Source organism: Seriola lalandi, unplaced genomic scaffold, assembly GCF_002814215.2.
Source record: "Seriola lalandi dorsalis isolate HSWRI2012SDOR001 ecotype SW California unplaced genomic scaffold, Sedor1 jcf7180002054341, whole genome shotgun sequence".
Classification (NCBI taxonomy): Eukaryota; Metazoa; Chordata; class Actinopteri; order Carangiformes; family Carangidae; genus Seriola; species Seriola lalandi.
Genome location: NW_019524894.1, coordinates 130758 through 154086, shown reverse-complemented (window position 1 = coordinate 154086; position 23329 = coordinate 130758).

Below are 23329 nucleotides of genomic sequence, written 5' to 3'. Positions count from 1 at the left end.
ACTGTCACTAACTGTGTCAGAGGAAAAGTTTTAGTAGAAGAGGTCAGAGCTGAATCAAACTGCAAGTTGAAGTTTAGCGGTGGTGACGTGAAGTCATGTGACGGTGGTGTCGTTGGTTTACAGCCTAACATTAGCTTTTTACTTCTGCTGATTGTATTTAGGCTTCAAACATCATAAAGTGGCTCATTAGTGAAGATGATCCTGCTGAACGAAACCTGTCAGGATCATTAACTGTTGTTTGTTTTCTCTAATAATCCAAAACACAATGGAAGAATCCCATTGGCTTTCTGTGGAGGGAACCAGGGTGACGCTAACATCATCCCTGCTACACTCTATGGTCTATCGCACTTTCAAAATAAAAGAAAATGAATTCCTCTCTCTAAAAATGAAAGAAAGAGAAGAAAAAAATGCTCAAGTAAATGTAGTTTGTTACTGTCAGATGGTTGTTTCCTTCTCCCTTGGACAAAAACTAGGTGAATCATTTGTGCTGCTGGAAAAAATAAAATGTACCTCAGAATCCTTGAAGTCTGTGAGAAGGATGTGAGCTGTTGTCATGGAGAAAGCATCCTGCAGCGTAATAAGAGCAGGAAAAGACGTGAGGAAGAGGCCTGAGCACAACTTGAGGCTGAGGCACGACCCCGGGCTTTGATCTTAAAGCGAGACACTGCTCGTCAAACTTGAACATCAAAGCCACAAAGTGAGACGATCTTTCAAGCTGCACTTCACTTCAGGAAAACAGCAGCCGGAGCGACTCGTGCGCATCTGAAACGGGAAAGTTGCAGTTTATTTGTGGAAGACACTTGAACTACCAGAGTGGAGCCTGTTATTGGTTCAGCTGAGTGGGTGCTATTAACCCAAAATAACAATAAAAATAATAATTGCAATTATTATCCTTGGGGCTGAAAACTGAGGCTCCAGTTGATTCCTTTGTCTTGGTTACTGGCTTTTTGGGAGTTTTATGATTCATCTGGACTTAAAGGAGATATTAGTAAGTTCTCTCTGCTGCTGGATGTGGTTTCTTGTTGTTTCTTCGTCCTCTGAGCGGCGCTACGTCTCCAGGGCAGAGTGGAGGCTACAGTGAGTGACAAGACAGGCCGGAGCTAGCTAGGTTAGCGCGCTAACTTCAGCAGACGAAAAGACGTGATAGAGACAAGAGTTAACATTAGCGTAGCTGTTGGTGAGTAAAGGAATGAAGTTTGATGCGGAACGTTTTTCTTCTAGACGGGTGAGTAAACAGTTGTTCATGCTAACGTTAGCTATGTAGCAATAGCAAAACTTACAGGTAGCTCCTTTAATACCAATACCTGCAGGAAATGTTGCCGTAGTTGCATCAACAACTGGAAGCTGCTTTGTTTTTTAGTTCATACAGGATACATGTATATGGTGCGCTGTGTCTCAGTTGACTTTCTGGCCTGATGTCGGCACGAGGCAAAGAGTATTATCGATGGACGGTTCGTCCTCTTGGAAGCATAAATGTGCAGATATATTTGATTGACCCACAGTTCATTATTTTAATTTATGTAAAATAAAAAAAATACTGCATCTTACAAATTAAGTAATTTACATGATGATCATTGTCTTCATGAAGCAGGAAACACTTTCTTTAAGAATAAAATGTCGAGTCGACAGTCCTGTCTGACGGTGATGCTGGGGGAAAGGTCACAGTCTGAAATAGAAAGGGTTCGTTCTCTGGTCCTGATTTTTGGGTGGCCACATATTAGAGTCAAGTCAGCTAGTTTTAAAATAGCTGAGGGCGCCCTCTTCAGGCAAACAGCGGCGCTCTCAGTGACAAGACCTCCTTTTCTAAATAATGAGAAATGGAAAATCTGCAGGGAAAAAAAAAAGAAGGAGGGAAATCAATAATAAATTCTTCCATTCCTCTGGCAGTAACTCAGGACAGCTCTGGCATTGTAATGACCACAAAGATTGGCAGGTGCAGGTGCTCAGTGCATGAATAATCTGTGGAAACCATTTTTCGGCGAGGCCGTTCTTCTACAGTAGAAACCAACCCCGGGACTCGAGGGAGTCGGGGTTGCTGCTGAGATGCTAATTGGACTTTGTCTTCCTCTCTCTCTCTGTCTCCCATCCACGCCTCATCTTGTGTGGGACGATCAAGGTCTCAATTACAGCAGATTCATGGCCGATGGGAGCGGTGGGGCTAATAACGATGCATGTTTTTTTTGGTGTTTTTAAGAGGAGACAGAAAGAAGAAGAGTTCAAACAGAAGAAGAAGATGAGAAACCGAAGTATCCTGTGATGAGAAAGAACAATAAAAAGGTGCAGGGGAAGCGACGGCAGTGAGTAGAAAAGAGCGGAGGATTAAATTCACTGTTCAGAACAATTAGGACCATTTGTTAGGAGCTGTGCAGTGGTCCCAGCTCAGGCTGCGGTGAAAGAGACTGTAAATAAGAGGATAACGACTTTAATTTGTCTGTGTGGATATTATAATATGATTAAAATACAAAAACTAAGACCAAACCTACAGGAAACTAAATCAAGATGAATTTTTCTACTATATATAAATACATATTAAAGCTACATAACCACTTTAAGCTTTTCAAATATTCCCATTGTTCCAGTTTGCAGAAACATTTCTTAACATAAAACAAAACTCTCCTTTTAGAGACCAGACCAATTATTCATGCATTTATTTTACACGTGTTAGGAGGTGCTAACCATGATGAGCAGCTACTGTTTGATTGAATACACACTGGATAATGAACACACACACACACACACACACACACACACACAAGCTTTAATCTCACGTTATCACATACAAAATACACCAGCAGCGCTCCACACAGACGACTGCAGCTCCATCACTTCTACATCTGAACCTGTTACTCTGTCTCTGGAGATCACAGCTGAAACCAGCGCTGACTGCTGAGGTCGCTTAAAGTCATAAAAGTATCTGCAAATACCTCCCCCCCAATGAAGCTCCCAGAGGTGGGAAACTCCCTGAGGAATGAAGAAGGAAATGCTGCAGGTGAGGAAACTGCTTTGTCTCGTGTCAGTAGCAGAGTATTGTGACTCACGGGATGTGGGCTGTGGGCTGTGGGGAAAAACACGCCATTGGGCGTCTGATCCAGGCAGCGTTTGTCATGGTCTGCCGTGATTGTACGTCCAGACTTTTGATTCATTTCCTGTTTTATTTTGAAGTATAGTTCCGTGTGTCCACTGTAGGCTTTTTTTACTTCCTGTCTTTGTGTTGTGTTTCCCTCCCTGATGTGTTTCACCTGTGTTCAGTCGCCCTTTGACCCCTGTCATCTTTGTCAGTCTGTCGGTTGTTCTCCAGTTTAGTTCCTGTTTTTGGTTTTTCGGGTTTTTGTTCCGACCTGGTTGTTCGAATTGTTTTTTTGTAAGTTTCTCTTTTTGTTATTAAAACATATTTTTTTCTACCAACTGCCTTGGCTTGTCTGTATTTGGGTCTTTAACACTAGAAAACCTGAGGACATTCTCATCCCTTTTTACGCTTCCCCTGCCTGTTTTCAAAATCGCATTCGATTCGGGAAACGACAACAACCTCAGAGCTCTGGTGGCGACTCCCTACCTTTGAAGAGGTTGTGAAGTCTTGATTGTCTGTCTATTCCTTGAGTATTTATATTCCTTTAGCCCGTAAGTGTCCAGGACAGGATAAAATTGTTTGTCAGCGCCTTCAAAACTACTGCAAATCACCGTTATGAAAGCTTTGTGTCTGTTTTTCATCTCAGTTAAGGTTTGGTTCAGTTGAGGCAACTAAAGCTACATGGTTTATTCGTTTGTTGGTCATACAGAGCTGCAGCAAGACTCACAGTTTTCTTTTGAGTCTGAAGAGCTGTTTCTGCAAATGTATTATATTATATTCATTTATCCACTTCTCTTCAAGGAGAAAAGGAATCTCAGGCTGCTGAGCACTCTCGTGGTTTATTCCAAACCTGCTTGTTTATGTCTGATAAACATCGGCGTGTCGCCGTCGCCGAGGAAGGCGAAGGCTGATGAAAAAGGAAAGTTAGAGGAAATAAAGGTAGGGAAAGAGAAGTGCGATGGAGAGTGAGCAGACCAGCAGCTCCAGGCGAAGCTCAGCAGAACTACAGTAGCTGTTTGAACCCCTGACCCAGAATAATCCCTTTAACCGCATGACTGGGTAAAGATGGATCCTTTTTTTTTTTTTCTCTCCTCCTCTCTTTCTCCTTAACACAGATCTCATATCAGTGTGCATATCAGTAGTTTGTGTTATCATAAAGTGCAGCTCGACTTCAGGGCTCAACACTCATCAATTTTCATGGATTTTAAAGCGACAGCACTGTGAAACAGATGCTTTTCACGGGTCTCCGAAGGTTTTGTGTGATTAAAAGAGATGCAGCTGCGGCTCACTGATCACAGAAGAGGCTTTTTTTTTTTTTTTGACTGGAAAGTTGCAGGTTTGAATCTGTGAGCTGCAGGAATGTTGGGATTTTTCCCAGTAATGATTCTATTCAAAAGCTCATTTGATTTCAGCACAAAGTCAAGAAGGAATGCTGTGACAACACATCTGCCTGCACTGTTCGCTTGGCTTAATCAAATTATCATACATTTATTCAAGTGTGCCTTGTTCATTAGAAGATGAGTTGGCACTTACCGTTGAATCCCCCTCTAGCATCCACTGCATTATTTTCATGAAATATATATATATATATATATATACACAGTAAGTGAAGAGCTGTGGGTCAGGAAACTGCTTAAAGAGTCAGAAAACGTGACTGGTGACTGACGTGCATGAAGAATGAAATCCTCTCTGGACGAGGTTGCGGGTGTTGCTCGTAGAGACCCACAAACAATGCAAACAAACTAGTCTTATATTCTGGGTAACAATATTTGGAGTCATCAGATGGCTGCACAATTAAAAGCAATTAACTTCTAATGAACTGCTCTCCCAGGAGCTGGCAGGTGCAGCTGTACTAACTGCTCTGCCCCTCAGAAGCTGGGTAACATTTGTCAGGTCAAAACAAATGAAGAAGACACGTTTCGATTTATTGTAGGCAGGAACAAGTTTCTCTGCCCGGGGCCTTCCCCAAAGTCAGAGCTTCACTTCAAACTCCTGGGGGGGGAAACTCAGCAGAACACTGTGGGAACACTTCCAGTTTGTGGGCAGCAATATAACGAAAACAGGCGCACCCAACATCACCCAAAATAGTTTTCATGTTGGAAGAAGTGTGGCATCACATGACATTATTCACAACGAGACTTTGTGAAAAACCCTTTAAAGCTTTTGATCAGTCAACTTTTTCGGACTAAACGAATACAGATAGTTTAGGAACAGACAGACAGTCAGACTCAAAGGTGGGGAGTCGCCACCTCTTCACCGTCTTGCTGGTTCCTGATGCCGGTAAATCTGAGTGAACTGTACCTTTGTGGGCAGTCCTTTGCAGCGAGTGAGCTCCAACAAGATAACTTTTTAATTCCTAGATCAAAGTGGCAAAGATGATTTAAAAGAGCGAACGGGGAAAAAAATATAATGTAATAATATAGAATAATGATGATGATTGTTATATTCATGTTGCAAGTCTGGGATTGAACACTTCCACCGACATAGTTTTTCATAGCTTTAGATGTAAACTCGTGATGCAGGTCCACGGTGGATTCAGCGTTGTTGGTTTTCAAAGAAGACACAGCTGCTTTAGCTTATCAGATTTCTTCCAACAGATCCAGAACCAGATGCTTCAGAGCGGAGGAGGGTGGAGGCTCACGGGTTTGCAAGCAGAAGTTCAGCAGTTGGATTTTCAGGACTAAAGCCCTCTCCAGATGGCATTTTTCATCAAAGGGAGGTCTCTAATTTGATTTCACATGATGCACATCAGTAATTTCACTCAGTCATCAAAGCGCTTAAATAATTTAATAAAGCAAAAAGTTCAATTAGGGAAATCATTTCTCACAAGTTTTTCCTCTTTGTATTAATTTATTGTGAGTTTTTACCATTTTCCCTGCAGTAATTTCCACTTCCTCTCTCACTCCTGCCTCCCAGACTGTCAGAGCTCAAGGACTCAAACAGATTGATTTCAAACATATTTTAGTAGAGATGTGATTAGGAGAAGTGAGACCTGCACATGTAAGATGTTGGTTGGTTCAGACAATGAAGCCTGAAGGGGCGACGTTGACTAAGATCATTTCCTACAGCAGATACATTTTGAAGGAAACAAAACTGCTAAATTCAGTATTAACATAGTTACGACTTGCCAGATCGTAAATATCGGTGAGAGGTTCCAATTGTTTTTTTGGTTAATTGCCCAGCAACATATCATCAGAACTATTTCTGAACTTTATAAATTGCTACATCAAAATTAAAATAGATTAAAATAAATAAACATAGCAGCCATTCCTTGTGAAGGATCCAGAGGCGTTCCCAGACAAGATAAGATACATAATCTCTCCAGTGTGGATCCAGCCCGAGTCCTCCTGCCTCCTCACCAAGGTCCATCATGCAAGCTACTGAAGCTATAATCATATAAATAATGTTAAAGCACTCTAACATTTTAGCACAACATGTCTGATTATAACAAATCCAGGTAACCGGGTACAACCACAAACAGATACAGACGACCATAAATACCGCCAGGAAGATAAATGAAGTAGCACTCTGTTGGTGCGTTTGATGTTCTCTCTATAATCCGCCATATCAGTATTAGGAAGGAAGGAGCTGTTTTGTTTTTTTTTTTGCTGCTGGGGGAAAGCCATCATGTAGAACAGCTGCTTCAGGCTCCAGCTGATGAAATTATTACCTGTCTGATCTGACCTGCCTGCTGCTTTGTAGTTCAGCAGCTACTACAGGTAAACAACTCCCCAGGAAACAGCCGCTGCCCCCAGAGTGCTCCGACAAGACGTCCGAAATCAGTCTGTCACACTTATGATTAAGAAAGACTGAAACACCGCCAGGAGGGAAAATGTTGGTGTGTTTTTGTTTTGTTTTGTTTTGTTTTTTTTTTTACATTATTTAGCATATTTCATGTCATTTCATTTATTCATCCTCACATTGTGTTCAGTGACAGGACGGGACAAAGACAGAAAGTAAAAACAAAAACAGGAAATAAATCAAATCCAAAACCATCAACATAAAGCGTCCGAAAGAGTCCAACAAAGTCCAACAGTGTTCAAACAAAAAGTGTCCACACAATCAATATGTATAAATATATAAATAAACATAATTAAAACTAGAATCACCACCTCGAGGTTGTATCCCTCCGCCACTCAGACTAGTTTCAGATTACATCCCTGTTTATCCAGAGTCATGTAATATATTAACTTTGTGTGTTTTCTGAGGTCACTGTGACCTTGATCTTCGACCTTCGACACCCAAAATCTAATCACTTCATCTTTGACTCCTAGTGAATGTTTGTGCCAAATTTGAAGAAGTGTCGTCAAGGCGTTACTGAGATGCCTTGTCCACGAGAATGGGATGGATGGAAAAAGCCTGAAAACAATATGGCGCCTAAAAATAAAACTTAAGTCCAGCTGTTTTTAGTTGTTTTAATGTGGAAAAGTTACAGATTATAACTTTAACAGCAGTAATTTCAGTGGCAGTTTAAAGATGTGTCGACCGGTTTCTGTCTCTAAAGATTTTAGATCACAGTTTTCTCCTCCTGTCTGCACCTTCTCACGTGTCTGATTACCTGTGGACAGGTGGCGAGGGCGAACGTGTTTGTTTGGAAACGCTTTGCGGGAACACAGCTCAGTTTGTGCAGGTGAATTACAATAGGAGGCTCTTCAGGCACAGGCGTTTGAAGATTTCCTTTGGAGTGCGCTTTCATCAGTGCGAATGCATTCACAGTCTGCAGGCATGAGTCAGTGCTCACTCACAAGAGTAACAAGGCTTTTAGGCTGGAGTGTGTGATGTAAAGCCTGTACGCTGCACAGTCAAACGACTCGGACGCCGCGTTTTCTCGGGCCAAGTTTGATTTATGCATTTTTTTTTTTGTTCCGAGAGTTTGAGCATCAAATATTGGACAAAGTTTACAGGCTGGAAAACATTGTGGTGTGTCTCATATTTATCCCTAAAACAAAGCCAGGTCCATAATGAAATGTTTTTCCCAGTTGGATGAGGAGGAACTTGGCCTGAGCGACGCCCCCGTGACGAACAGGAGCAGAGGCCGAGAGCCAGGCTTCATCACCCAACATCAGCAGCCGACCTCGACCGACGCTGAGTTTTGATTTGTCATATTTGCAGAGATGCACAGATCCACAAACTTGGCTTACGTCCTGTTTTGGCCTCAACTGCTGGATCAGGATTCAGTGATATTATCAGATCACAGCTCAGCTAAACAGCCCTTCTCTACTTCTTCCAGCTCCTGTGGCGTTCCCAGACTAGACCCCAGGTGGAAACGACCAGAACATCAGGGAACACAGTAGAAGACAGATTGGCCCTAATCATCCTCCGTAGAGTTTCCCAGTTGATGATAGTTTTCTCCAACACAACTGCTAAACTTTCTGTCCTTAACTTACAGTTTGTTTGTAGCTGTAGCAGCCATTTCTCACCCGACGTAGAAACCGGATCAAATTCTTAGCAGCTTCTTAAGCTATCATAGTTTATGAAAAGAACACAGTCCAAACCCATTTTCATGAAATGGGACCTTTAAGCTGCGCTCAGTCTGTGGACGCCATCGATGTTCGACTGTGACAGAACATGGAAAACGAATATAAGCCGCTGGGTTGGAGGCTTTTTATCCAAAGAGCTTCACGGCACCATCGCTGCAGCTGTGGTGGTCACAGTACGATTCAGGACGTGTGTCTCAGGAGGTCATTTTTTTTCGGTGCTGAGGATTTGTCTGGGAAGCAGAATTTGATGTTTCCTCCTTCACACATGCACACTGATAAGCGCTCGCTGTGCATTCATTCTAACTGTAGATAATTCATCAGACACAACTTTAAAACCTTCATGTTTTCTCCAGGAATCTAATTTTCAGACAGTTTTTATGCTTCTCAGCACGTTTGCCTCTTTTCCTTCCTCTCCTTCTCCTCCTTCCTCTTTGAGGAAACCTTTCCCATTTCGTCGTGGGGTTAATGAGCGTCCCAAAGTGCAGCGGAGGAATCGATAACTTGACAGAAGGTGGTCAAGACGAAGTGAGGCGTCCTCGAGCTGAGCTGATTGAATCTGACTTATTTTATTACAAGTCCTGGCATGCTGTTCTGACCGGGGGACTCGGGGCCGTTCACCCCAAACCCAGCCCCAAGACAAACACCATCTGTCTGTGTGGACTGATAAGCTGCTGTAACCTGAGCCTTGAATCGCTCTCCACAGCCGTCAGGTCGGAGACAAATCAAATGAAATGAATGAATGAAACAAACCTGTAACCCCTGAACTTACACCGGGAATAAACTGCCTGTTTGCGTTGCGGTTGCGTCGCTGCTACCTGTGTTTGTAACTCCTCTGGTTTCAGAATTGCTGGAAATAGCTTGATTGCTGGATTATTCCTTGTCATTTTTAGACATTTCAATGTGGGAAAGTTACAGATTATTACTTTAAAGTATCTTCACTTACATCACAATAGAAAACAGTGTATTTCCGCCAGTTTTGGAAACACTGATTCTTCTGCTTCTGTAAAAACCTGGCAGCCTCTAACAGAAACACTTCACTGCTTTGGCTCCAAATCCATCCACACACCGCTGTGTTGTTGTTTTTGTTTTTTGTTTTAATAAGCTTGGACTTTATGAATCACACCATCAGCTTTATTTATGAAATGCCAATTGCACTCACACAGATGGATGGATAGGTTTAATTTTTCGGCCTTGGCAGCGGCGTGTGGACTTGAATCTGTACCGTCGGGGTAATAATTCAGTCTGGCCGCTGACAGGCGCAGACAGATCCTTTGATTTTCACCTGGTTTCATTTCCCCCTGTTCATTTTCCAATTAACCAAGCCGAGGTCCACCTGCACTGTGACAATGGCTGTAAATTATTTCTGCTTTCCATCCAATACATCACAGCAAATGAACAGCCGCAGCAAAAACGGATAATTCACCGACCATTAACAACAGGCAAAATAACCGTGAAACGGATAATGACAAAATACGACCTGTCCTTTATTTCTGATCAACATAAATACTGTAGTCAATAAAATAATAACAAGCAGGGAGCGTGGAGCAGGACTGGATGACAGCGGTGATAAATGGCAGCCCGGTGTTTCTGTGTGAGGCGTTGATCTAGAGAAATGAATTGTGGATGAGGCGCATTAAAAGACAGGTAAAGGCAGGTGCTGATAGAGAGACAAATCTACATTTTAAAAAGAAGCTTTGTGAGCTTTGATGTGTTTTCTCTGTCGTCTACAGAAGACATCATCTGTCCAGCAGGGGCTGTCACAATCCACAATGCATAGTTTTGATAAAGACACTCAGTGAGTGAAGGCTTCTGATGCTGAACGACCCCAAACAGCCGGAAACATCACTGATGATGTGTCCAGATGCGTCACAACATGATGTACTGTACGTTAAAATCAAATCAGTTCATCTTCGAGTCCAAGTGAATGTTTGCGACAAATTTGAAGAAAATCCGTCAAGGTGTTACTGAGATATAACGTCCACGAGAATGAGACGGACTAACAACCCAAAAGCATTTATTTTCTTCCCTGCATCCTTCTCCATAAGACCTCGGCGAGGAGGATAAAGATGTCTGCAACTGGACACTATCAGTCGTAACAGAGGCTGAAGAGTGAACCACTGTTGAACACTATGAGGTATGACCTGTACTTCTTGGAGTTTCTTCACAATATACTTTATTTTTCTTTTCTTTTTGTCTATGTTAGAAAACCGTAACACTTTAATTCATTTTTAAAAAGAATCTGTTTCCATCCATCTTTTGTTGAACCATCTCAGCCAAGCGTAAAAACTCATGGTGATTTTTCCCTTTCAAATTTTTTATACCCAACTTAAAAATCCCATCAAGACATAAAAAATATAAAACGACTCTGCTTTGACTAATAATCTCTGTGGTATGAAGAAGGAGATGTGAAACTTTTCAAACAATATTTTATTTTATTTTATAATAGGTAGATTCTGTTTGAAAGATGAATAACTTTAACTTGTTAAATCCAGTGCTCTTAAAAAGCAGATGAGCTGCTACATGTTCTAACAGCATCTTAATCCTGTCATCACATCTGAACGATGAGAGCGAGACCATGTGTCAGAGTATTCGCTGTCGTTACTCACAGTCACATTGCTTCATCTTGATTTTTCCAATTATCATTAACATAAAAAAAAAGGATTAAAACAGAAATCTCTCTCTCTCTCTCTCTCGTCATGGTTGCCGTGGTGACCATCTGTCGAGCAGCCTGCGAGGTGCGACAGCGGAGGAAGAAGCAGGAGAGGGTTTTTTTTCTAATGAGGCAGAAAAACGGCGACGGGTCACGTGGAACGACCCCGAGGAAGGACACATGCAGCATCCTCCATCTGGACCCCAGCGCTCCGTCTGCAGCTGCTCACCTGGAAAACGCCGTCTGCTGGAGGAGATTCGTGGTCAGGAGTCCACCTGCATGCCCCGACCCTGCTTTAAATTCTCCAACACACTTAACACCTTCATTTGTGTTGTTGTTCACTGTATTTGTTTGTCTGTGTGACTCAAGATCATCATTTTTGTTGGTATTCTTATTGTCTATAATTCAATCCAGTATTTTCATGACAGAAAGAATCTGGAAAGAAGAAAAACAGGGCGTGAAAAGCTTCTTTGTTGTTCGTTGTGCGTGGTGGCTGCGTCACTGAACTTACGCGTGCGAGTTCATAGGCTGCTCCAATGTTGGATTTCTTCCATCCTAAATTGATTTCTGGTTTATTTTTGACAGAAAACGTCACTTAAAATCTCTTTGTTTCTGTTTTGATTTTTGCTGGAAAAAGAAATAGGCTCTAGATCATGTGACGCAGCCGTGAGGCAGCATGTGCACCGAACATGTGCGCCGAAATGAAAACCAACACGTTCCTGGCCTGACAGTGGGAGCAAAAAGTTTCTAAAAGCTGCCTCAAACGACAGTGATCATCGTCCTGTTGCAGCAGCTCATCAGAAACTCCCTGTGTGGCATTATAAGATGAACACCATTAGAGGTGCTCGAAACCCACCGTGGCATGAAATGACAGAAAAATTTTAATAAATAGACCAAACTCTGCTCTTTCCTGTTTACACTCTCTCCTTATTATCTTTGGTTGATCGTTAGGCTCGGCGGAAAAACACATTTCCAGGAATGAAAAACGGGTAATTCCCTCTGGTAAATGAGTCACTGCTTCCCTGCACATGCCCTCTGTTAACGTTGACTTTAATTGATAAGTTGTTTACAGCTGCAGCTCTGTTATTTTCATAGAAGATAGTCTGAGCATGTGCATGATTATTTGTGGATGTTTGTACATGTAGAAATCCAGGCATCTGTTCGTATAAATAGATACACTCCACATACAGACTTCTGTACATACTGGGGATAAACACTTGATGCTTTTAATAACAGGTCGATGCCGAGTGTTTGTCCGTCTCTTTCCTGTGGAGTTTCTCTGAGCTCTGATTTGACCAGCCAGACAATATGAAACCAGCTATGAACAAACTCAGGGGACGGCCACTTCGCCAACATGTTCGATTCTCAGAGATAATGGTGCAGACACAAACAGTCTGTTTACAGAGAACTAGAATAAACTTCCTTGTGGTTGTATCCCTCCGCCACACAGGTTACATCCCTGAGATATTGCATAAGACTAAAATTATGTTTGTGAGGTCACCTTGACCTTTGAATTTTGTCGATTGGCCACTAAAATCTAATCAGTTCATCCAAGAGTCCCAGTGAATGTTTGTGTCAAGTTTGAATCAGTTCCGTCAAGGTGTTTCCAAGATATCACCTCCACGAGAATGGGACGCACGGACAACCTGAAAACAATATGCCAATACAAAAAGTGAAAAGAAAGAAGAAAAGTTTCATACATTCATTTGTTCAATTTAGAAAATGGAACATGGAAGATCACCAAATCTTACAAAACCTGGTTCTCTGTGCTCACCCAGTCCTCTGAGACCTTCCTGAATACTGTATGGCTGTTAGAAGGTTAGGATCAATAAGTGCTGCATACGTATGAGAAGGTATTAAAAACAAATCGATGCCGAACAGCTGCAGCTGCAGACAGGAGCAAAACATACAGTGGAGCTGAAGGTTCTGCATCTTAAGCCGTTCTCATCTACTCCAGGAAAAACCTTCTGCCAGTTTGTTGCAGGTTAGATGGATGTCGCCCCATGACACAGGTTTCTGAAGCTCAGAGTGAGCTGCTCCACCGTCGCCTTCTTGGCAGTGTCTGACTCCTCCCCCTAACTCCCAGCTAATTTCTCTGTGGACTGAGGCTTTGATACTTTCACAGTATTAATATAGAAGCTAGACCTGATCTATAATCACACTACACATGGACAGAGACCTTTACACTGGAGGGAGCCTTAATGTGCATAATGAAACTGTAATTTGACTCTTTTTGAAGCCAAAAAAAATCTCCAGAAAGAACCTGAACTCAGGGTTATACCACTGCATCTAAGACATTAATATTGTTGCTCCTTTTACTTTTACCAGATTTTACACCAAACTCTTTCAAGCTGTGAGAAACAGATACTAAATCAGACCAGTTAAAAAAAAAACCTCCTGACCTGCGATTATCCGCAGAGACAGAAGATGAAACATCCTGTAAAAATGTTCTTCCTTTTACAATTTCCCCACGTTACTTTCTGTACACTCTCCCAGAAAAAAATGCATAAATAAGAGAAGTACTGCCATGAAAAGCAGCGTTGCATCGCTGACGTTGCCAAATATGTATAAATAAAGAACATTGCTTATAAAACACAGAGGAAGATGAACGAGCATGAAAACCTTCTGCTGATTTAGTCTTATTTTGTAAATCCATTGATCCTTGATGTACATTTCTTTATCACACTAGCATCTACTCTCTGAGGCATTTATTATTTATATCTCTAGGAGTTTAATGCTGTTGTGTAAAGTGTCTCCTCAGTGTTTGTGCTGTTGACACGTGTTGTGAAACATCTGTTGATGCTGGATGGTGCTGAAATGTAAACCACCGGAGTCACATCATTATGCACCGTGAGAATGAGTCAGCCTCCCTGGAGCCGGACTGTTACCGTAACCCCAGTGTGGTAATCGTTCAGCCGCAGCCACTGAAAAGATCTCGCACTTCAGGCTGAAATTATTTTTCTTCTGTAAAGTGACCGAGCTTTTTCAGAATCCCTGAACATGAAGAAAAGAAATGTATTTCTGAAAAATAACTAGAATTATCCTCTGAGTCAGCAAAAGTCAGAGACCTCCAAGCAGTGATATCTATTACAACATAATGCCATCAGAAACCATTTTGTCTGTTGAAGTGGAGACGCCCGTTGTTGTTTGGAGGTAAAATAAATTCAGAGGCATCATGTGGCCATCAATTCTGTCTCAGCCCAGATCAGCTACAATCATTTTTTCCAGCTTAAACAAAATGGTATCAGTCCAATCCTGTAGCTTGGCTGGAGACCAGCCGCCTTCCTGTAGCAGTACGTCTGCCAGCGAGGTATCAAAGTGAATTTTGCAGGAGCAAGGGCTTATCATTCGGATGGGCCTGAGTGTCAAAAATGCAATTTGTAACATCAAAAGAATATCTAAATGTGTTCCATTCTGGAGCAGGAAGACATCCTGTTCATCGCCGTCCCATTACTGGGGATTCTGGGTATCTGGCACAGATTTCAAAGAAGGATAAAGTACATTAAAATAAAGGTGCACAAGCAATTCTTTACAACTAAGCTGCAACAGAAAACATAAATCGCCTGCGATCGCACAGTGGTTAGTGTTAGCCACCACAAAGAGTTCGGTTAAAGTTGGTGAAAGATTACGGTGCCTGAAATATAAATAAAGACGTCGTGTCTGACCAGGATCTTTCTCTACCCTGAACCCAGTGATGTGAGCGTCTGGAAAACAAACACGATGTCGCTCAACATTTTACCGATACGTTCAGTATTAACATATTTGCAACTTGCCAAATATGTAAATTAGTGACGTCCTCATTTTGTTAAAGGTCCCATAGAGTATAAAGGCACACGTCCATTTCTTCTTTGATTATAAAACAATTAAAGTGTCTAATTCGTCTGATTCAGCTTATTTCTTTCTGAGCCGAGAGCTTCGGCTGTTTTTAATTTGAAGATTGTTGTTCAAGTAAAAAGAGCAACAACACAAGACTGTGCAATGTTAAAGGTGTCTTTAACATAAATATTTGAATTATGGTAAGTTTATTATTTTAGATTCTAAAGCGAATCTTGTCAAAATCGTTGGATCACGAGCGAAAAACGTTTTGTAAAGAGGGGAAGTGTGAACCTCACATCAATACATTCTGCTGTTTTGATGAATGAGAATATTCCTTTGATCAGTTCATACAAAAACTTTGACAAAGCAACATATTGACTCACTGACTGTACAATGGATGTGTTCTCTCTCTAAGTTTCTCCCCCTATAAAAAAGTTTCAGCTGTTACCAATTCACACCTCATCTCTAGAAAATCAATTTCAGGCCCATTACAGGAGGGTCTGCGAGACAGAAAATTGCCCAATCTTTGCAAAGGCATTTGCGGTAAATGCAGTCATCGACTTGATAGGATCCCATGATTATTGTCAAGTGGAATTACTCTGTTCCGATACTGAATGCGCCATCAGCCATTAGGTCCTCCACGCCGGACTGAACTGATGTCGGCGGCCTGAGACAAATGGTCGGATTCAACGTTCAGCCCCGGCCACCGTCACTATAATGGATACATCCAATTCCTTCCAGGCTGGAATCCATTTGTTTGCAAGTTAAATGCATTCAAGGCTTTTAGATCTGAGGCTCACAGGCAGCACTTCAGGCGGCAACTGTGCCCATAATAACAAATTAAAATTTCATTAGGGGAGGCTAATTTCAAGTGGAGAAAATTTCTTTGACAAGTTGGATGGAAACGGGTCGAGCATATTAAAATGCCAGACTCGTTCGCGCACATCCTCACGGGCGAATGTTACACTAATACAAGTGACATGTTCGCCCTTGTACATTTACTTGATTTTACTATCACCTTCTCACACAGACACACGGCAACATGCAACAGGGAGTCTCTGTTTTAAAGCAGTTGCTCTTGTGTAATTGTGTTCAGACTGGATACGGAAACAAATCATCTCAGTTTTCAGTGAAATGATGAATGAACAACGAGCATCAGTTTTACTTCCTGCTCACAGCAGAGACGATGATTCAGCCTCAACAGAACTGTTGTGTTGTGGGAAGCGATCAGGAGGAGGGGGGAATTATTCTGCAGAGATGCGACCACAACAAGCTCGTAACACAATCTTAATATCTGCAACGCCGACTCTGCCGGTTCACATCTCATTATTGAGATTCGTCCCCTGGAGACAATGAATGACTGCACAGAGCTTCACGATGAACCATCCAAGAGTTGTGGAGACATTTCAATGAAAAGCACAACTGTCAACCTCATGGCAGCATCAGAGGAAAAGTCAGAGGATTACCAAAGTCATCAGGATTCATGTGATGATGTAAATTGGGAATTTAAAACCATTTCTTTGTGCAGGTGACCAGACGCCCACGCTCTGTACATGCCTCACCTGTTTGAGAGAATGGCATTAACCGTATCATTTCAGCCATGAATCGAGGCTGTTGCGAGAGGCTGGAGAGGCCTCTCGTCTCCCTCCTACATGGCGGCTGACTCCAGGTGTCCTCGCACTCCTCGCTCTCCTGTGTCAGCGTGACGGCCGACATCGTCCTGTTGAAAACCTCTACAGCACTTTACAGAAACATCCCACGGTTCCCGCGGATGAGACCGGGCCGCGGACCAGAGGAGATGACGACACGACGCAGAGGTGAAAATGAAGCTCCCTCTCAGTCGCCTGACGATCGAGAGGGACGCTTCAGATTCAGGGATCGTATCCTCCTCCTCTCCTCCTCTTCCCATCAGGCCTCCTCTGGAGTGGAGAAGAGCAGCGCTGGCTTTCGGTGAAGTGTGGTCCACTTCTGGACACAACCATCGTGATGTTGAGGATACTCGAAGTACTCCGATTAGTGGGATGTGTAGTAACCACACATGCACATGAACCAACAAACAGAAAACTGCATCACACAAACCAGAGCCACTTTATTTTTACTCATGCATGTACTTGAGTTCTCAGTTCTGGTCGTATTACTGGATTGTGGATATAGATGCAAGTTTTTGAGCAGGAAAAGCTTGGTGGCTTTATTTTATTCACCAGATTGCTGTCGAATGTAATATGTATTTAAAGTATTTCATTAACTCGAATCCCTCAAAACCAGCTGTTCCCAACTTTTTCCAACTCGTGGTTCACTTGAAAATCTCAACAACAAAAAAAATGTTGGCGGCCCACATCCGACCCTGAACTCATCATTGGCTCAGATCCACACACAGCAGATTTAGATGTTTTCTGCATGTGTTGTCGGGTCATTTTGAAACCTGTGATGGATGGAAACCACGTTGTCACAGGTTTAACAAAGATTGATGAACGGAGAAGAGCTCAGGAAACGAGGACTGACATCTTATTAACAACTGAAAAAAGAAAAACTGCTGCATTGTTTATCATGTCAGCCAGATTCAGTAATTGGATAAAAAGTCATATTGGTGCGTCTCTAGTTTTGATCTCTCCTCCTGTCGTACACAGTCACAAACTCACAAGCATGAAAAAGCTCCCTGCGTTGCCTCCATGCAAATTAACCTACAACACCAAGGTGCAGCTGAAAAGAGACAGAACAAGTCTTTATCACAATACAGACGAGGTGACACGTGGCGTGTTTCTGACTTCAATCTGCAGCCTCAGCGGAGCAGCGGGGGGTTAATTATCCTGCCCAAGGACTTGTACTGTTGGAGGGTGAGAATGGATTCGCTGGAACAGACAGTGTTAGTTCAGCAAGAACACAATCAGCACTGAGGCTTTTTAAAAAACGGCTGCACATGAAACGACAACCGTGAAAACTTCTACTGAGGATTTATGATCTCTGTGGAGTCGACGTGCACGCCCCTCACGAAGCATCGGGACTGACGGGACGAGTCCTCAAACCTGGAAATCAGTTCGCATTTTAGCACTTAATGTTTTTGGTTGATGACTGACATCAGGTCTGTGTTTAACACAAGCTCAAGACATTTCATGTTTTATTCTACAACATAAAATATGTCAGTAAAAACTCTCAGTCCTGATCCTTGAAGCTTTTACGTCTCGGTTGCTAACGAGCGTCTGAATGAGACACAGAGGTTGTCGGGGACGTTAAACGTCGTTACGGTGAACATGAAAACTGATCTCACCAGTCCACCTTTACAGCCTCTTGAACTCACCAGTCCACCTTTACAGCCTCGTTGTGTTTCTACTAACTGTCAGAGGAAAGGTTTTAGTAGAAGAGGTCAGAGCTGAATCAAACTACAAGCTGAAGTTTAGTGGTGGTGACACTGAAGTCATGTGACTGTGGTGGTGAAGTCATGTGACCGTGGAGGTGAAGTCATGTGACCGTGGTGGTGAAGTCATGTGACCGTGGAGGTGAAGTCATGTGACCGTAGTGGTGAAGTCATGTGACCGTGGAGGTGAAGTCATGTGACCGTGGAGGTGAAGTCATGTGACCGTGGAGGTGAAGTCATGTGACCGTGGAGGTGAAGTCATGTGACCGTGGTGTCGTTGGTTTACAGCCTAACATTAGCTTTTTACTTCAAACATCATAAAGAGGTGAGTTAGTGAAGATGATCCTGCTGAACAAAAGGAATCAAACGTTTGTTCCTCACAGCGTCACGGTTTATTTTGACCCTTTGTTTTGACTTTTGTATTTGACTCTTTAAGTTTGGACATTTTGGAAATGGGCATATTCATTTCCTGTTTTATTTTAGAATCATTTCCCTTGTCAGCTGATCTGGAGCGCGTCCTCATGAGTTGCACCGCAGCATCATCTCGCTGTGTAAATGAACAGACTGCAGCTTTTCTACAGGGAGGTTTCCACACGAACCAGAGAATGCGTCCACCCGGGTCCCCTGTGACCCCGAGCCTGCCGCTGCGACACCGCTACTGCCGGGATTTTCCATTAATGTGTGACAGCTGGGCCGTTTATAGCAGCAAAGCCCTGTGGAGAAGCAGGTTAGCTGTAATTATTCAGCTGATAGGTTATGAGCAGAGCAGGCCTGTCACGACTCTCCCGGCTCCCCGGACTGAAGGAATCAGACGCCAGGAGAGTCGTTTGGATATTAGTCACACCGGCATAAAGCGCCTCCCTGGAGACGGACAGAAAGAGGAGTATTAGTGCTCTGGGATTACGTACTCTCGAAAGGCATTTAATTCAACTCCAGACTCAACGGCCTGTGTGTGTGTGTGTGTGTGTGTGTGTGTGTGTGTGTGTGTGTTATGACTAGTCAGACCTCATTTCTCACCCCATATATTTGACTAATATAACTATAAAAATAGTTTACTCACACGCTAATAAACTGCTCTCGGCCTGTTTTTCTCTGTTTTGAATCATTTCAGGACGTAATTGACTTTATTTCACTTCTCAGGCTCGTGTCCGTTCGTCCGATTCATTCTGATTTCCGTAGCTCACATCATCAAGACACGTGGCGTCACCTTTGATACTGATGGTATCATGTAGGCGAAGAGCTCGGTGATTTATAAATGAGATGGGTCGTCAGCTACAGTGAGGCGCTCAGACGCAGCGGTAGTGTAATGTGACTGTAATGAGGGTAAACTAGAATCACCTCCTCGTGGTTGTATCCCTTGTTGTGCTTCTTGAGTAACGGCTGAAAGGCGTTTTTGTGAGGTCACCGTGACCATGACCTTGAGTCCGAGTGAATGTCTGTGCAAGAAGAAGTTTCCCGGAGGTGTTTCTGAGATATCGTGTCCACGAGAATGTGACGGACAAACTGAAAACATGACGCCTCCGGCTCTGAGGAATAAAGTGCTGCCTTTAAATTTCCTTTAAATTTCACCATTACAAGAAAAACATAGTGTTTTTATACAACACCGTGGCCTAACGAGACTTAACGAGGTGTTTTCCCTATTACAGTGAGGAAGAAAGAAATTAGACATTTATTTTTCTAACGATGGCAGTTCTGCACTGCCGCAGGTAAAAGGCATAATAGAGCTTCCACATGAATACATTTACCTGCCGTCAACCTTTTATTAATACAGCATCTCATTCCTTGATTGTGTTCCAGCAGAACCTCTGAAAAACAGCAAAATTAAAACAGTCTCAAGCACTTAAAAGAGGGGAGAAGTAGAAATAGATCAAAAGTGCAACAACACACACACTTCCAGATTTTGTCATGTCCAACAGCCGGAGGCGGAAAGAATCCTAAAATAAACTGTATTCAAATAAAAGTACTCTGTGTGTTTTAGTCTGTGCTTCTCTGTTCTTTAATTTGGAGGCTGGTCTGTGTTAAAGCTTTGGTCCTCAACACAAGCTCCGCCCACACGCAAGATGACAATGCAGTATGTGGCGTTCAGGTAAAGCGACTATTGATAATTTCCTCCGCTGAAGAAAACCACATTTTCATCGAAAAAGTTTTTTTTCAGGCTCCATCAGTGTCATTCGTGCGACTGCTATGCTGTGGAGCATATGACGGTAATGCTAGCGTGGGCTAACGGTTGTGCTGTGGCCGACGAGGCATTTGTTTCGGTGTGAGATGCTGGTAAACGATGGTTTACAGAACCTTAAAGGACGAGCGTGACTCTTTGAGACAACAGGCAGTAAAAACCAGGACACTGTGTTTTACATAAATACTGCACAGCTTCACTTTGCGCCTCTTTATCACATTGGAAATCCATTTGCTTGTCCATCAAGTCAAAGCACTTTCAGTCCATTTCCTGATACAACCAGCGTAATTACTATCATTGCTCATAATGCATTACCAAGAGCCTGGATTAATTATGCAGAAAGGGTGCTGCCATTTCAGATTTCATGAATAGAACTGCACACGATTATTTTTTATTAATTTAAATGCATGAGGTGTACATTAGAAGGTGATGTACAGAACATTTGAACGAGCAACACAAACATTCACATCCAGCAAAACAGAGTCTGTTTCCAGCTTTTATTCTCTATACGAGACCTTGGCATGTGACATGGGACCTGTAAGAAATGATCTGTTCTGAAGTAGCTCTGCTGCACTAATATATTATATATTATAATATGATACAGAACAACTTTATTTTTTTCCTTCGGGGGAAGTTGTGATTGACAGAAACTTTCACTAAAAGCACCAGATACTCCAAATTAAAACTACAAAATGTGTTGTTTTTGTGCCAAAGTCAAACCAAACCTGAACCACCACAGCATCAGGCATCAGATTAAAACACTGACAAACACTGTATGCTGCCGTTTACAGCAGGAAAACACTTATATCATCATCTCACTGTGGCTCCGCCTCTTTAGTTTCTTTACTGAGGATCAATGACTGTAAATAAAGACGTGAATCTGACTTGCTTGTTTGTTTGCTAATAATCAAACAAACAAAAGCTGCTTCCTCAACTGGTTCAGACTAGTTCCTTAGAGAAGATTTTATTTCGATATATTTCCAATGATTTTCAGCCGTCAGAGCGTCAACATGCAGCCACGAGGATATGTGGACACACACGGTCGTAATATCCTTCATTATGTGTTTGTCGAATGAAAAAACGGCCAATGCGACTGATCCCTAGTGCGCCGACACCGCCGGCTGTCACCGCCAACAGCTGCAGTGTCGACAGCTTCTTCAGCACAGCCAATGGCTTCTTTAAGCACAGACAATTTCACACATGAAAGATTTACACCCGAGCAATGGGAAATCCATCCATCTGAAGCCTTTGAGGTGTAAAAGAAGTAAGAAAAAACAGAGCCTGTCAGCCTCGGAGGACGAGTGCCCGGGAATACAGATGGAAGCAGCCTCGGAGGTGTGGATGGTGGAATGAATGAGAGTACAGGTTCAGCCTCCCAGGAAGGAATAAATACAAATCCTCTGGCTTTTGGAAGTACAGATGTAGAGGGAAAAAACTCCTCTGGCCACACACACACCCACTATAACTAAAATCTTAGCGCTCTTGCTAAAGGCTAAAAAACGACAAAGACGCGTTTGAAAAATAAATTTTCCTGCTCAGGACAAATGGAAAAGATTTAGAGCTACAATTAACTCCACAACGAATCTCTTTCTGTCTTAATCATCATTCTGAAGGTCTCGCACACTCGTCATGTAACGAGCGTGGAACAAGGTCATTCATTTCTGCTTTTCAAGTGAGCTACCAAGTGATGCTTGTAGTGTGATGATCATTATAGAAGGACTCGCTGCCACGGAGCCAGAGCCCCCCCCCCCCGGAGTTTAGACGCCAGTGTTTTGGGATTTGGTCGACACACACAACACAGACGCAGCTCCTGTTCTGTTCCAGTCGGCTTTCACGTCTGCAGATCCTCCTCCATCACATGTAAAACAGGCGTCACACACCGTCAGGCTGACAAACACTCTCCCGTTTACCTGGCTTACTGCTCACCGGAGCTCCTGGCTCTCCAGGTTAAAGCAGAATCCAGCGACACCATCTGTCTCCGCGAAGGCTGCTGTGCATGTGTGTGTTCAGGTGATGAAGAGACTCGGTGACAGAAGGTGTGTGTACTGGTACATCAGCAAACCTTAAATACAACCGTACGGCTGAAGTGGAAGTAAAGATCTGAACTGTACTTACGTTAGCACATTCACACAACGCGGAAAAGTTTCATGAAAAATAAAAGCTGTCGTTAGACATTTGTGAAAATAACACACTTTTTATTCAGTTTAAAACAAACAGAACAACATTCAATACCTCCACCGCAGACAGCTGTAAGAAAATAAAATAAAACACATGTAAATATGAAGAATATGGAATATGAAGACACTGTTTGTAGCTTCATCCATTAGTGATAATTGTGAAATAAAAAAGATGTGGAGGGAAAATTAAGAAAAATAAACACTAAGAAAGTCACATTCGCAGCCTGATCCACCTGCTGCTGAACTGATAACTGAGAGTGACTCTTGGACGCCTGAACATTTCCCCCATGTGAGGCTTGTTAAAACGTGTCTTCTGAAACCTGGGGGCTTTAATCTGCTGATGAAACAGCCTCCGCTCTTGTGGTTTAAGGCTTTCCACATGATTTGGAGGCCGGCTGCAGGGATTTGTCCCAAGTCAGCCACAAGAGCATTAGTGGGATCTGACACTGATGTCGAGGCGCTCAGGTCTGGATCACAGTCGCCGTCCCAGACTCAGCACAAAGGTGTCGGACGTGGCTGAGGTCAGGGACAGTGAAGTTCTTCCACACCAAACTGTAAAAACCGTTCTTTATGGGCCTGACTTTGTGCAAGGACTCACTGTCAGCCCCACT